Source organism: Oncorhynchus mykiss, chromosome 21, assembly GCF_057628025.1.
Source record: "Oncorhynchus mykiss isolate SJ-2025 chromosome 21, ASM5762802v1, whole genome shotgun sequence".
Taxonomy (NCBI): domain Eukaryota; kingdom Metazoa; phylum Chordata; class Actinopteri; order Salmoniformes; family Salmonidae; genus Oncorhynchus; species Oncorhynchus mykiss.
In genome coordinates, this window is record NC_143042.1 from 35,247,896 (window position 1) to 35,264,110 (window position 16,215).

General features: G+C 41.6%; 10 non-coding genes across 10 annotated transcripts; all 10 read right to left on the bottom strand.

Moving 5' to 3' along the window:
- Positions 1 to 3,213: 3,213 nt before the first annotated feature.
- On the bottom strand, positions 3,214 to 3,287 carry trnan-guu (transfer RNA asparagine (anticodon GUU)). Its single transcript has one exon. It is a non-coding gene; the product is annotated as a tRNA-Asn (tRNA).
- Positions 3,288 to 4,381: 1,094 nt separating this feature from the next.
- trnan-guu (transfer RNA asparagine (anticodon GUU)) lies at positions 4,382 to 4,455 on the bottom strand. Its single transcript has one exon. It is a non-coding gene; the product is annotated as a tRNA-Asn (tRNA).
- A 3,424-nt stretch (positions 4,456 to 7,879) lies between these two features.
- trnan-guu (transfer RNA asparagine (anticodon GUU)) lies at positions 7,880 to 7,953 on the bottom strand. The gene has a single exon. It is a non-coding gene; the product is annotated as a tRNA-Asn (tRNA).
- A 1,094-nt stretch (positions 7,954 to 9,047) lies between these two features.
- trnan-guu (transfer RNA asparagine (anticodon GUU)) lies at positions 9,048 to 9,121 on the bottom strand. Its single transcript has one exon. It is a non-coding gene; the product is annotated as a tRNA-Asn (tRNA).
- Positions 9,122 to 10,215: 1,094 nt separating this feature from the next.
- trnan-guu (transfer RNA asparagine (anticodon GUU)) lies at positions 10,216 to 10,289 on the bottom strand. The gene has a single exon. It is a non-coding gene; the product is annotated as a tRNA-Asn (tRNA).
- Positions 10,290 to 11,383: 1,094 nt separating this feature from the next.
- Positions 11,384 to 11,457, bottom strand: trnan-guu (transfer RNA asparagine (anticodon GUU)). The gene has a single exon. It is a non-coding gene; the product is annotated as a tRNA-Asn (tRNA).
- A 1,094-nt stretch (positions 11,458 to 12,551) lies between these two features.
- Positions 12,552 to 12,625, bottom strand: trnan-guu (transfer RNA asparagine (anticodon GUU)). The gene has a single exon. It is a non-coding gene; the product is annotated as a tRNA-Asn (tRNA).
- A 1,094-nt stretch (positions 12,626 to 13,719) lies between these two features.
- Positions 13,720 to 13,793, bottom strand: trnan-guu (transfer RNA asparagine (anticodon GUU)). Its single transcript has one exon. It is a non-coding gene; the product is annotated as a tRNA-Asn (tRNA).
- Positions 13,794 to 14,887: 1,094 nt separating this feature from the next.
- On the bottom strand, positions 14,888 to 14,961 carry trnan-guu (transfer RNA asparagine (anticodon GUU)). Its single transcript has one exon. It is a non-coding gene; the product is annotated as a tRNA-Asn (tRNA).
- A 1,094-nt stretch (positions 14,962 to 16,055) lies between these two features.
- trnan-guu (transfer RNA asparagine (anticodon GUU)) lies at positions 16,056 to 16,129 on the bottom strand. The gene has a single exon. It is a non-coding gene; the product is annotated as a tRNA-Asn (tRNA).
- Positions 16,130 to 16,215: the final 86 nt, after the last annotated feature.

Below are 16,215 nucleotides of genomic sequence, written 5' to 3' on the forward strand. Positions count from 1 at the left end.
CAGGAATACCTGACATGATGACTCCTTGCTGTCCAAAGTCCACCTGACTGTGCTGCTGCTCCAGTTTCAACTGTTCTGCCTTATTATTATTCGACCATGCTGGTCATTTATGAACATTTGAACATCTTGACCATGTTTTGTTATAATCTCCACCCGGCACAGCCAGAAGAGGACTGGCCACCCCACATAGCCTGGTTCCTCTCTAGGTTTCTTCCTAGGTTTTGGCCTTTCTAGGGAGTTTTTCCTAGCCACCGTGCTTCTACACCTGCATTGCTTGCTGTTTGGGGTTTTAGGCTGGGTTTCTGTACAGCACTTTGAGATATCAGCTGATGTACGAAGGGCTATATAAATAAATTTGATTTGATTTGATTCATTGACAGCCATTTTACCAGTAGGTATGATAACTTGTCATCTTTCATGTTCAATAACACACCAATCACATGTGACAACAGGAAACACAGCAGGTCAAAAGCAAGCTTACTGTAAGGCCAGGAAGGTCTTCCACATTACTAGAAACAGAAAGACAGCATTCCTGGGTGGGCTCAAATCACCAACTTTTAAATTAACAGTCTAACGCGCCAACCAATTGCACCACAGAGACTTGTGGTTATACTGACCCTCAGCAGGCCAAAGTCTCATGGAAGCTCAAACCAAGTCAGGAAGGGTCAGTTCACATCTCCACAATCTGAAAAATGTCATCCCTGGGTGGTGATGATGCACCAACCTTTAGATTGACAGTCAAACACGCTAACTGATTGCACTAGAGAGGCTTGTGTTGGCATTGACCATCAGCAGGGCAAAATAACAGGAATCTCATTACAGGTCCACGATGTCAAATCCACATCATGGAGCACAATAAACTGAGAACTGTCATCCCTGGGTGGGCTCGAACCACCAACCTTTAGATTAACAGTCTAACGCGCTAACCAATTGCGCCACAGAGACTTTTGGTGTATACGACCCTGACGCTTGAATGATGGCCATTTGTGCTCTCATCCAACTGAACATGGAGTTTACGAAACAACAACACTTTGTTCCAATGGTTGTGTTAACGTGCATCAAAAGTGCAGCAACATTTTCAAGGAAGTAGACCTATAGTTTTCTAATGTTTGTTAGCTTTTTGAATGGCCTTAAAAGGGCAAAAATGTAGCGCAATGTTCGTCAGCGCAACATTATATTAAATGGCATCTGGCAGGAGTAAATTCAGCCGCAATCACAAATATATTCTGATAAATATATATTTTAAACAACTGCATTTTCACAAATGTAATATATAATCGCCAAGCCCATTCAAAATAATTAGGGGACTGACTCCGGAAGAATGATGAAGTGGCTAGTCACTTTCATGGCGTGTTGGCGTACATATACACACAAACACACTGGACCAACATTGTCCTTCTCGCAAGATAAATATAAATGCTAAGGTTTTTCATGCCAGATTGACATCATTTACGTTGTCATACCAGCCAGATTAATAAGAATAAATTATATGTTCCTTGGAGAACACAGAATGATCAAGCTATTGAGTAACAGAAGATCAGAGACCAATGACAACCATTTTACCAGTAGGTATGATAACTTGTCATCTTTCATGTTCAACAACACACCAATCACATGTGACAACAGGAAACACAGCAGGTCAAAAGCAAGCTTACTGTAATGCCAGGAAGGTCTTCCACATCACTAGAAACAGAAAGACAGCATTCCTGAGTGGGCTCAAATTACCAACTTTTAAATTAACAGTCTAACGCGCCAACCAATTGCACCACAGAGACTTGTGGTTATACTGATCCTCAGCAGGCCAAAGTCTCATGGAAGCTCAAGCCAAGTCAGGAAGGGTCAGTTCACATCTCCACAATCTGAAAAATGTCATCCCTGGGTGGTGATGATGCACCAACCTTTAGATTGACAGTCAAACACGCTAACTGATTGCACTAGAGAGGCTTGTGTTGGCATTGACCGGGGCAAAATAACAGGAATCTCATTACAGGTCCAGGATGTCACATCCACATCCACATCATGGAGCACAACAAACTGACATCCCTGGGTGGGCTCGAAACACCAACCTTTAGGTTAACAGTCTAACGGGCTAACCAATTGCGCCACAGAGACTTGTTGGATGACTTGTATATGACCCTGACGCTTGATCGATGGCCATTTGTGCTCTCATCCAACTGAACATGGAGTTTACGAAACAACAACACTTTGTTCCAATGGTTGTGTTAACGTGCATCAAAAGTGCAGCAACATTTTCAAGGAAGTAGACCTATAGTTTTCTAATGTTTGTTAGCTTTTTGAATGGCCTTAAAAGGGCAAAAATGTAGCGCAATGTTCGTCAGCGCAACATTATATTAAAAGGCATCTGGCAGGAGTAAATTCAGCCGCAATCACAAATATATTCTGATAAATATATATTTTAAACAACTGCATTTTCACAAATGTAATATATAATCGCCAAGCCCATTCAAAATAATTAGGGGACTGACTCCGGAAGAATGATGAAGTGGCTAGTCACTTTCATGGCGTGTTGGCGTACATATACACACAAACACACTGGACCAACATTGTCCTTCTCGCAAGATAAATATAAATGCTAAGGTTTTTCATGCCAGATTGACATCATTTACGTTGTCATACCAGCCAGATTAATAAGAATAAATTATATGTTCCTTGGAGAACACAGAATGATCAAGCTATTGAGTAACAGAAGATCAGAGACCATTGACAGCCATTTTACCAGTAGGTATGATAACTTGTCATCTTTCATGTTCAACAACACACCAATCACATGTGACAACAGGAAACACAGCAGGTCAAAAGCAAGCTTACTGTAAGGCCAGGAAGGTCTTCCACATCACTAGAAACAGAAAGACAGCATTCCTGGGTGGGCTCAAATCACCAACTTTTAAATTAACAGTCTAACACGCCAACCAATTGCACCACAGATACTTGTGGTTACACTGACCCTCAGCAGGCCAAAGTCTCATGGAAGCTCAAGCCAAGTCAGGAAGGGTCAGTTCACATCTCCACAATCTGAAAAATGTCATCCCTGGGTGGTGATGATGCACCAACCTTTAGATTGACAGTCAAACACGCTAACTGATTGCACTAGAGAGGCTTGTGTTGGCATTGACCGGGGCAAAGTAACAGGAATCTCATTACAGGTCCAGGATGTCACATCCACATCATGGAGCACAACAAACTGACAACTGTCGTCCCTGGGTGGGCTCGAACCACCAACCTTTAGATTAACAGTCTAACGCGCTAACCAATTGCGCCACAGAGACTTGTGGTGTATATGACCCTGACGCTTGATCGATGGCCATTTGTGCTCTCATCCAACTGAACATGGAGTTTACGAAACAACAACACTTTGTTCCAATTGTTGTGTTAACGTGCATCAAAAGTGCAGCAACATTTTCAAGGAAGTAGACCTATAGTTTTCTAATGTTTGTTAGCTTTTTGAATGGCCTTAAAAGGGCAAAAATGTAGCGCAATGTTCGTCAGCGCAACATTATATTAAAAGGCATCTGGCAGGAGTAAATCCCGCCTCAATCACAAATATATTCTGATAAATATATATTTTAAACAACTGCATTTTCACAAATGTAATATATAATCGCCCAGCCCATTCAAAATAATTAGGGGACTGACTCCGGAAGAATGATGAAGTGGCTAGTCACTTTCATGGCGTATTGGCGTACATATACACACAAACACACTGGACCAACATTGTCCTTCTCGCGAGATAAATATAAATGCTAAGGTTTTTCATGCCAGATTGACATCATTTACGTTGTCATACCAGCCAGATTAATAAGAATAAATTATATGTTCCTTGGAGAACACAGAATGATCAAGCTATTGAGTAACAGAAGATCAGAGACCATTGACAGCCATTTTACCAGTAGGTATGATAACTTGTCATCTTTCATGTTCAACAACACACCAATCACATGTGACAACAGGAAACACAGCAGGTCAAAAGCAAGCTTACTGTAAGGCCAGGAAGGTCTTCCACATCACTAGAAACAGAAAGACAGCATTCCTGGGTGGGCTCAAATCACCAACTTTTAAATTAACAGTCTAACGCACCAACCAATTGCACCACAGAGACTTGTGGTTATACTGACCCTCAGCAGGCCAAAGTCTCATGGAAGCTCAAGCCAAGTCAGGAAGGGTCAGTTCACATCTCCACAATCTGAAAAATGTCATCCCTGGGTGGTGATGATGCACCAACCTTTAGATTGACAGTCAAACACGCTAACTGATTGCACTAGAGAGGCTTGTGTTGGCATTGACCGGGGCAAAATAACAGGAATCTCATTACAGGTCCAGGATGTCACATCCACATCATGGAGCACAACAAACTGAGAACTGTCGTCCCTGGGTGGGCTCGAACCACCAACCTTTAGATTAACAGTCTAACGCGCTAACCAATTGCGCCACAGAGACTTGTGGTGTATATGATCCTGACGCTTGATCGATGGCCATTTGTGCTCTCATCCAACTGAACATGGAGTTTACGAAACAACAACACTTTGTTCCAATTGTTGTGTTAACGTGCATCAAAAGTGCAGCAACATTTTCAAGGAAGTAGACCTATAGTTTTCTAATGTTTGTTAGCTTTTTGAATGGCCTTAAAAGGGCAAAAATGTAGCGCAATGTTCGTCAGCGCAACATTATATTAAAAGGCATCTGGCAGGAGTAAATCCCGCCTCAATCACAAATATATTCTGATAAATATATATTTTAAACAACTGCATTTTCACAAATGTAATATATAATCGCCAAGCCCATTCAAAATAATTAGGGGACTGACTCCGGAAGAATGATGAAGTGGCTAGTCACTTTCATGGCGTATTGGCGTACATATACACACAAACACACTGGACCAACATTGTCCTTCTCGCGAGATAAATATAAATGCTAAGGTTTTTCATGCCAGATTGACATCATTTACGTTGTCATACCAGCCAGATTAATAAGAATAAATTATATGTTCCTTGGAGAACACAGAATGATCAAGCTATTGAGTAACAGAAGATCAGAGACCATTGACAGCCATTTTACCAGTAGGTATGATAACTTGTCATCTTTCATGTTCAACAACACACCAATCACATGTGACAACAGGAAACACAGCAGGTCAAAAGCAAGCTTACTGTAAGGCCAGGAAGGTCTTCCACATCACTAGAAACAGAAAGACAGCATTCCTGGGTGGGCTCAAATCACCAACTTTTAAATTAACAGTCTAACGCACCAACCAATTGCACCACAGAGACTTGTGGTTATACTGACCCTCAGCAGGCCAAAGTCTCATGGAAGCTCAAGCCAAGTCAGGAAGGGTCAGTTCACATCTCCACAATCTGAAAAATGTCATCCCTGGGTGGTGATGATGCACCAACCTTTAGATTGACAGTCAAACACGCTAACTGATTGCACTAGAGAGGCTTGTGTTGGCATTGACCGGGGCAAAATAACAGGAATCTCATTACAGGTCCAGGATGTCACATCCACATCATGGAGCACAACAAACTGTCGTCCCTGGGTGGGCTCGAACCACCAACCTTTAGATTAACAGTCTAACTCGCTAACCAATTGCGCCACAGAGACTTGTGGTGTATATGACCCTGACGCTTGATCGATGGCCATTTGTGCTCTCATCCAACTGAACATGGAGTTTACGAAAACAACAACACTTTGTTCCAATTGTTGTGTTAACGTGCATCAAAAGTGCAGCAACATTTTCAAGGAAGTAGACCTATAGTTTTCTAATGTTTGTTAGCTTTTTGAATGGCCTTAAAAGGGCAAAAATGTAGCGCAATGTTCGTCAGCGCAACATTATATTAAAAGGCATCTGGCAGGAGTAAATCCCGCCTCAATCACAAATATATTCTGATAAATATATATTTTAAACAACTGCATTTTCACAAATGTAATATATAATCGCCAAGCCCATTCAAAATAATTAGGGGACTGACTCCGGAAGAATGATGAAGTGGCTAGTCACTTTCATGGCGTATTGGCGTACATATACACACAAACACACTGGACCAACATTGTCCTTCTCGCGAGATAAATATAAATGCTAAGGTTTTTCATGCCAGATTGACATCATTTACGTTGTCATACCAGCCAGATTAATAAGAATAAATTATATGTTCCTTGGAGAACACAGAATGATCAAGCTATTGAGTAACAGAAGATCAGAGACCATTGACAGCCATTTTACCAGTAGGTATGATAACTTGTCATCTTTCATGTTCAACAACACACCAATCACATGTGACAACAGGAAACACAGCAGGTCAAAAGCAAGCTTACTGTAAGGCCAGGAAGGTCTTCCACATCACTAGAAACAGAAAGACAGCATTCCTGGGTGAGCACAAATCACCAACTTTTAAATTAACAGTCTAACGCGCCAACCAATTGCACCACAGATACTTGTGGTTACACTGACCCTCAGCAGGCCAAAGTCTCATGGAAGCTCAAACCAAGTCAGGAAGGGTCAGTTCACATTTCCACAATCTGAAAAATGTCATCCCTGGGTGGTGATGATGCACCAACCTTTAGATTGACAGTCAAACACGCTAACTGATTGCACTAGAGAGGCTTGTGTTGGCATTGACCGGGGCAAAATAACAGGAATCTCATTACAGGTCCAGGATGTCACATCCACATCATGGAGCACAACAAACTGACAACTGTCGTCCCTGGGTGGGCTCAAACCACCAACCTTTAGATTAACAGTCTAACGCGCTAACCAATTGCGCCACAGAGACTTGTGGTGTATATGACCCTGACGCTTGATCGATGGCCATTTGTGCTCTCATCCAACTGAACATGGAGTTTACGAAACAACAACACTTTGTTCCAATTGTTGTGTTAACGTGCATCAAAAGTGCAGCAACATTTTCAAGGAAGTAGACCTATAGTTTTCTAATGTTTGTTAGCTTTTTGAATGGCCTTAAAAGGGCAAAAATGTAGCGCAATGTTCGTCAGCGCAACATTATATTAAAAGGCATCTGGCAGGAGTAAATCCCGCCTCAATCACAAATATATTCTGATAAATATATATTTTAAACAACTGCATTTTCACAAATGTAATATATAATCGCCAAGCCCATTCAAAATAATTAGGGGACTGACTCCGGAAGAATGATGAAGTGGCTAGTCACTTTCATGGCGTATTGGCGTACATATACACACAAACACACTGGACCAACATTGTCCTTCTCGCGAGATAAATATAAATGCTAAGGTTTTTCATGCCAGATTGACATCATTTACGTTGTCATACCAGCCAGATTAATAAGAATAAATTATATGTTCCTTGGAGAACACAGAATGATCAAGCTATTGAGTAACAGAAGATCAGAGACCATTGACAGCCATTTTACCAGTAGGTATGATAACTTGTCATCTTTCATGTTCAACAACACACCAATCACATGTGACAACAGGAAACACAGCAGGTCAAAAGCAAGCTTACTGTAAGGCCAGGAAGGTCTTCCACATCACTAGAAACAGAAAGACAGCATTCCTGGGTGGGCTCAAATCACCAACTTTTAAATTAACAGTCTAACGCACCAACCAATTGCACCACAGAGACTTGTGGTCATACTGACCCTCAGCAGGCCAAAGTCTCATGGAAGCTCAAGCCAAGTCAGGAAGGGTCAGTTCACATCTCCACAATCTGAAAAATGTCATCCCTGGGTGGTGATGATGCACCAACCTTTAGATTGACAGTCAAACACGCTAACTGATTGCACTAGAGAGGCTTGTGTTGGCATTGACCGGGGCAAAATAACAGGAATCTCATTACAGGTCCAGGATGTCACATCCACATCATGGAGCACAACAAACTGACAACTGTCGTCCCTGGGTGGGCTCGAACCACCAACCTTTAGATTAACAGTCTAACGCGCTAACCAATTGCGCCACAGAGACTTGTGGTGTATATGACCCTGACGCTTGATCGATGGCCATTTGTGCTCTCATCCAACTGAACATGGAGTTTACGAAACAACAACACTTTGTTCCAATTGTTGTGTTAACGTGCATCAAAAGTGCAGCAACATTTTCAAGGAAGTAGACCTATAGTTTTCTAATGTTTGTTAGCTTTTTGAATGGCCTTAAAAGGGCAAAAATGTAGCGCAATGTTCGTCAGCGCAACATTATATTAAAAGGCATCTGGCAGGAGTAAATCCCGCCTCAATCACAAATATATTCTGATAAATATATATTTTAAACAACTGCATTTTCACAAATGTAATATATAATCGCCAAGCCCATTCAAAATAATTAGGGGACTGACTCCGGAAGAATGATGAAGTGGCTAGTCACTTTCATGGCGTATTGGCGTACATATACACACAAACACACTGGACCAACATTGTCCTTCTCGCGAGATAAATATAAATGCTAAGGTTTTTCATGCCAGATTGACATCATTTACGTTGTCATACCAGCCAGATTAATAAGAATAAATTATATGTTCCTTGGAGAACACAGAATGATCAAGCTATTGAGTAACAGAAGATCAGAGACCATTGACAGCCATTTTACCAGTAGGTATGATAACTTGTCATCTTTCATGTTCAACAACACACCAATCACATGTGACAACAGGAAACACAGCAGGTCAAAAGCAAGCTTACTGTAAGGCCAGGAAGGTCTTCCACATCACTAGAAACAGAAAGACAGCATTCCTGGTTGAGCACAAATCACCAACTTTTAAATTAACAGTCTAACGCGCCAACCAATTGCACCACAGATACTTGTGGTTACACTGACCCTCAGCAGGCCAAAGTCTCATGGAAGCTCAAACCAAGTCAGGAAGGGTCAGTTCACATCTCCACAATCTGAAAAATGTCATCCCTGGGTGGTGATGATGCACCAACCTTTAGATTGACAGTCAAACACGCTAACTGATTGCACTAGAGAGGCTTGTGTTGGCATTGACCGGGGCAAAATAACAGGAATCTCATTACAGGTCCAGGATGTCACATCCACATCATGGAGCACAACAAACTGACAACTGTCGTCCCTGGGTGGGCTCGAACCACCAACCTTTAGATTAACAGTCTAACGCGCTAACCAATTGCGCCACAGAGACTTGTGGTGTATATGATCCTGACGCTTGATCGATGGCCATTTGTGCTCTCATCCAACTGAACATGGAGTTTACGAAACAACAACACTTTGTTCCAATTGTTGTGTTAACGTGCATCAAAAGTGCAGCAACATTTTCAAGGAAGTAGACCTATAGTTTTCTAATGTTTGTTAGCTTTTTGAATGGCCTTAAAAGGGCAAAAATGTAGCGCAATGTTCGTCAGCGCAACATTATATTAAAAGGCATCTGGCAGGAGTAAATCCCGCCTCAATCACAAATATATTCTGATAAATATATATTTTAAACAACTGCATTTTCACAAATGTAATATATAATCGCCAAGCCCATTCAAAATAATTAGGGGACTGACTCCGGAAGAATGATGAAGTGGCTAGTCACTTTCATGGCGTATTGGCGTACATATACACACAAACACACTGGACCAACATTGTCCTTCTCGCGAGATAAATATAAATGCTAAGGTTTTTCATGCCAGATTGACATCATTTACGTTGTCATACCAGCCAGATTAATAAGAATAAATTATATGTTCCTTGGAGAACACAGAATGATCAAGCTATTGAGTAACAGAAGATCAGAGACCATTGACAGCCATTTTACCAGTAGGTATGATAACTTGTCATCTTTCATGTTCAACAACACACCAATCACATGTGACAACAGGAAACACAGCAGGTCAAAAGCAAGCTTACTGTAAGGCCAGGAAGGTCTTCCACATCACTAGAAACAGAAAGACAGCATTCCTGGGTGGGCTCAAATCACCAACTTTTAAATTAACAGTCTAACGCACCAACCAATTGCACCACAGAGACTTGTGGTTATACTGACCCTCAGCAGGCCAAAGTCTCATGGAAGCTCAAGCCAAGTCAGGAAGGGTCAGTTCACATCTCCACAATCTGAAAAATGTCATCCCTGGGTGGTGATGATGCACCAACCTTTAGATTGACAGTCAAACACGCTAACTGATTGCACTAGAGAGGCTTGTGTTGGCATTGACCGGGGCAAAATAACAGGAATCTCATTACAGGTCCAGGATGTCACATCCACATCATGGAGCACAACAAACTGAGAACTGTCGTCCCTGGGTGGGCTCGAACCACCAACCTTTAGATTAACAGTCTAACGCGCTAACCAATTGCGCCACAGAGACTTGTGGTGTATATGATCCTGACGCTTGATCGATGGCCATTTGTGCTCTCATCCAACTGAACATGGAGTTTACGAAACAACAACACTTTGTTCCAATTGTTGTGTTAACGTGCATCAAAAGTGCAGCAACATTTTCAAGGAAGTAGACCTATAGTTTTCTAATGTTTGTTAGCTTTTTGAATGGCCTTAAAAGGGCAAAAATGTAGCGCAATGTTCGTCAGCGCAACATTATATTAAAAGGCATCTGGCAGGAGTAAATCCCGCCTCAATCACAAATATATTCTGATAAATATATATTTTAAACAACTGCATTTTCACAAATGTAATATATAATCGCCAAGCCCATTCAAAATAATTAGGGGACTGACTCCGGAAGAATGATGAAGTGGCTAGTCACTTTCATGGCGTATTGGCGTACATATACACACAAACACACTGGACCAACATTGTCCTTCTCGCGAGATAAATATAAATGCTAAGGTTTTTCATGCCAGATTGACATCATTTACGTTGTCATACCAGCCAGATTAATAAGAATAAATTATATGTTCCTTGGAGAACACAGAATGATCAAGCTATTGAGTAACAGAAGATCAGAGACCATTGACAGCCATTTTACCAGTAGGTATGATAACTTGTCATCTTTCATGTTCAACAACACACCAATCACATGTGACAACAGGAAACACAGCAGGTCAAAAGCAAGCTTACTGTAAGGCCAGGAAGGTCTTCCACATCACTAGAAACAGAAAGACAGCATTCCTGGGTGGGCACAAATCACCAACTTTTAAATTAACAGTCTAACGCGCCAACCAATTGCACCACAGATACTTGTGGTTACACTGACCCTCAGCAGGCCAAAGTCTCATGGAAGCTCAAACCAAGTCAGGAAGGGTCAGTTCACATCTCCACAATCTGAAAAATGTCATCCCTGGGTGGTGATGATGCACCAACCTTTAGATTGACAGTCAAACACGCTAACTGATTGCACTAGAGAGGCTTGTGTTGGCATTGACCGGGGCAAAATAACAGGAATCTCATTACAGGTCCAGGATGTCACATCCACATCATGGAGCACAACAAACTGAGAACTGTCGTCCCTGGGTGGGCTCGAACCACCAACCTTTAGATTAACAGTCTAACGCGCTAACCAATTGCGCCACAGAGACTTGTGGTGTATATGATCCTGACGCTTGATCGATGGCCATTTGTGCTCTCATCCAACTGAACATGGAGTTTACGAAACAACAACACTTTGTTCCAATTGTTGTGTTAACGTGCATCAAAAGTGCAGCAACATTTTCAAGGAAGTAGACCTATAGTTTTCTAATGTTTGTTAGCTTTTTGAATGGCCTTAAAAGGGCAAAAATGTAGCGCAATGTTCGTCAGCGCAACATTATATTAAAAGGCATCTGGCAGGAGTAAATCCCGCCTCAATCACAAATATATTCTGATAAATATATATTTTAAACAACTGCATTTTCACAAATGTAATATATAATCGCCAAGCCCATTCAAAATAATTAGGGGACTGACTCCGGAAGAATGATGAAGTGGCTAGTCACTTTCATGGCGTATTGGCGTACATATACACACAAACACACTGGACCAACATTGTCCTTCTCGCGAGATAAATATAAATGCTAAGGTTTTTCATGCCAGATTGACATCATTTACGTTGTCATACCAGCCAGATTAATAAGAATAAATTATATGTTCCTTGGAGAACACAGAATGATCAAGCTATTGAGTAACAGAAGATCAGAGACCATTGACAGCCATTTTACCAGTAGGTATGATAACTTGTCATCTTTCATGTTCAACAACACACCAATCACATGTGACAACAGGAAACACAGCAGGTCAAAAGCAAGCTTACTGTAAGGCCAGGAAGGTCTTCCACATCACTAGAAACAGAAAGACAGCATTCCTGGGTGGGCACAAATCACCAACTTTTAAATTAACAGTCTAACGCGCCAACCAATTGCACCACAGATACTTGTGGTTACACTGACCCTCAGCAGGCCAAAGTCTCATGGAAGCTCAAACCAAGTCAGGAAGGGTCAGTTCACATCTCCACAATCTGAAAAATGTCATCCCTGGGTGGTGATGATGCACCAACCTTTAGATTGACAGTCAAACACGCTAACTGATTGCACTAGAGAGGCTTGTGTTGGCATTGACCGGGGCAAAATAACAGGAATCTCATTACAGGTCCAGGATGTCACATCCACATCATGGAGCACAACAAACTGACAACTGTCGTCCCTGGGTGGGCTCGAACCACCAACCTTTAGATTAACAGTCTAACGCGCTAACCAATTGCGCCACAGAGACTTGTGGTGTATATGACCCTGACGCTTGATCGATGGCCATTTGTGCTCTCATCCAACTGAACATGGAGTTTACGAAACAACAACACTTTGTTCCAATTGTTGTGTTAACGTGCATCAAAAGTGCAGCAACATTTTCAAGGAAGTAGACCTATAGTTTTCTAATGTTTGTTAGCTTTTTGAATGGCCTTAAAAGGGCAAAAATGTAGCGCAATGTTCGTCAGCGCAACATTATATTAAAAGGCATCTGGCAGGAGTAAATCCCGCCTCAATCACAAATATATTCTGATAAATATATATTTTAAACAACTGCATTTTCACAAATGTAATATATAATCGCCAAGCCCATTCAAAATAATTAGGGGACTGACTCCGGAAGAATGATGAAGTGGCTAGTCACTTTCATGGCGTATTGGCGTACATATACACACAAACACACTGGACCAACATTGTCCTTCTCGCGAGATAAATATAAATGCTAAGGTTTTTCATGCCAGATTGACATCATTTACGTTGTCATACCAGCCAGATTAATAAGAATAAATTATATGTTCCTTGGAGAACACAGAATGATCAAGCTATTGAGTAACAGAAGATCAGAGACCATTGACAGCCATTTTACCAGTAGGTATGATAACTTGTCATCTTTCATGTTCAACAACACACCAATCACATGTGACAACAGGAAACACAGCAGGTCAAAAGCAAGCTTACTGTAAGGCCAGGAAGGTCTTCCACATCACTAGAAACAGAAAGACAGCATTCCTGGTTGAGCACAAATCACCAACTTTTAAATTAACAGTCTAACGCGCCAACCAATTGCACCACAGATACTTGTGGTTACACTGACCCTCAGCAGGCCAAAGTCTCATGGAAGCTCAAACCAAGTCAGGAAGGGTCAGTTCACATCTCCACAATCTGAAAAATGTCATCCCTGGGTGGTGATGATGCACCAACCTTTAGATTGACAGTCAAACACGCTAACTGATTGCACTAGAGAGGCTTGTGTTGGCATTGACCGGGGCAAAATAACAGGAATCTCATTACAGGTCCAGGATGTCACATCCACATCATGGAGCACAACAAACTGACAACTGTCGTCCCTGGGTGGGCTCGAACCACCAACCTTTAGATTAACAGTCTAACGCGCTAACCAATTGCGCCACAGAGACTTGTGGTGTATATGATCCTGACGCTTGATCGATGGCCATTTGTGCTCTCATCCAACTGAACATGGAGTTTACGAAACAACAACACTTTGTTCCAATTGTTGTGTTAACGTGCATCAAAAGTGCAGCAACATTTTCAAGGAAGTAGACCTATAGTTTTCTAATGTTTGTTAGCTTTTTGAATGGCCTTAAAAGGGCAAAAATGTAGCGCAATGTTCGTCAGCGCAACATTATATTAAAAGGCATCTGGCAGGAGTAAATCCCGCCTCAATCACAAATATATTCTGATAAATATATATTTTAAACAACTGCATTTTCACAAATGTAATATATAATCGCCAAGCCCATTCAAAATAATTAGGGGACTGACTCCGGAAGAATGATGAAGTGGCTAGTCACTTTCATGGCGTATTGGCGTACATATACACACAAACACACTGGACCAACATTGTCCTTCTCGCGAGATAAATATAAATGCTAAGGTTTTTCATGCCAGATTGACATCATTTACGTTGTCATACCAGCCAGATTAATAAGAATAAATTATATGTTCCTTGGAGAACACAGAATGATCAAGCTATTGAGTAACAGAAGATCAGAGACCATTGACAGCCATTTTACCAGTAGGTATGATAACTTGTCATCTTTCATGTTCAACAACACACCAATCACATGTGACAACAGGAAACACAGCAGGTCAAAAGCAAGCTTACTGTAAGGCCAGGAAGGTCTTCCACATCACTAGAAACAGAAAGACAGCATTCCTGGGTGGGCTCAAATCACCAACTTTTAAATTAACAGTCTAACGCACCAACCAATTGCACCACAGAGACTTGTGGTTATACTGACCCTCAGCAGGCCAAAGTCTCATGGAAGCTCAAGCCAAGTCAGGAAGGGTCAGTTCACATCTCCACAATCTGAAAAATGTCATCCCTGGGTGGTGATGATGCACCAACCTTTAGATTGACAGTCAAACACGCTAACTGATTGCACTAGAGAGGCTTGTGTTGGCATTGACCGGGGCAAAATAACAGGAATCTCATTACAGGTCCAGGATGTCACATCCACATCATGGAGCACAACAAACTGAGAACTGTCGTCCCTGGGTGGGCTCGAACCACCAACCTTTAGATTAACAGTCTAACGCGCTAACCAATTGCGCCACAGAGACTTGTGGTGTATATGATCCTGACGCTTGATCGATGGCCATTTGTGCTCTCATCCAACTGAACATGGAGTTTACGAAACAACAACACTTTGTTCCAATTGTTGTGTTAACGTGCATCAAAAGTGCAGCAACATTTTCAAGGAAGTAGACCTATAGTTTTCTAATGTTTGTTAGCTTTTTGAATGGCCTTAAAAGGGCAAAAATGTAGCGCAATGTTCGTCAGCGCAACATTATATTAAAAGGCATCTGGCAGGAGTAAATCCCGCCTCAATCACAAATATATTCTGATAAATATATATTTTAAACAACTGCATTTTCACAAATGTAATATATAATCGCCAAGCCCATTCAAAATAATTAGGGGACTGACTCCGGAAGAATGATGAAGTGGCTAGTCACTTTCATGGCGTATTGGCGTACATATACACACAAACACACTGGACCAACATTGTCCTTCTCGCGAGATAAATATAAATGCTAAGGTTTTTCATGCCAGATTGACATCATTTACGTTGTCATACCAGCCAGATTAATAAGAATAAATTATATGTTCCTTGGAGAACACAGAATGATCAAGCTATTGAGTAACAGAAGATCAGAGACCATTGACAGCCATTTTACCAGTAGGTATGATAACTTGTCATCTTTCATGTTCAACAACACACCAATCACATGTGACAACAGGAAACACAGCAGGTCAAAAGCAAGCTTACTGTAAGGCCAGGAAGGTCTTCCACATCACTAGAAACAGAAAGACAGCATTCCTGGGTGGGCTCAAATCACCAACTTTTAAATTAACAGTCTAACGCACCAACCAATTGCACCACAGAGACTTGTGGTTATACTGACCCTCAGCAGGCCAAAGTCTCATGGAAGCTCAAGCCAAGTCAGGAAGGGTCAGTTCACATCTCCACAATCTGAAAAATGTCATCCCTGGGTGGTGATGATGCACCAACCTTTAGATTGACAGTCAAACACGCTAACTGATTGCACTAGAGAGGCTTGTGTTGGCATTGACCGGGGCAAAATAACAGGAATCTCATTACAGGTCCAGGATGTCACATCCACATCATGGAGCACAACAAACTGACAACTGTCGTCCCTGGGTGGGCTCGAACCACCAACCTTTAGATTAACAGTCTAACGCGCTAACCAATTGCGCCACAGAGACTTGTGGTGTATATGATCCTGACGCTTGATCGATGGCCATTTGTGCTCTCATCCAACTGAACATGGAGTTTACGAAACAACAACACT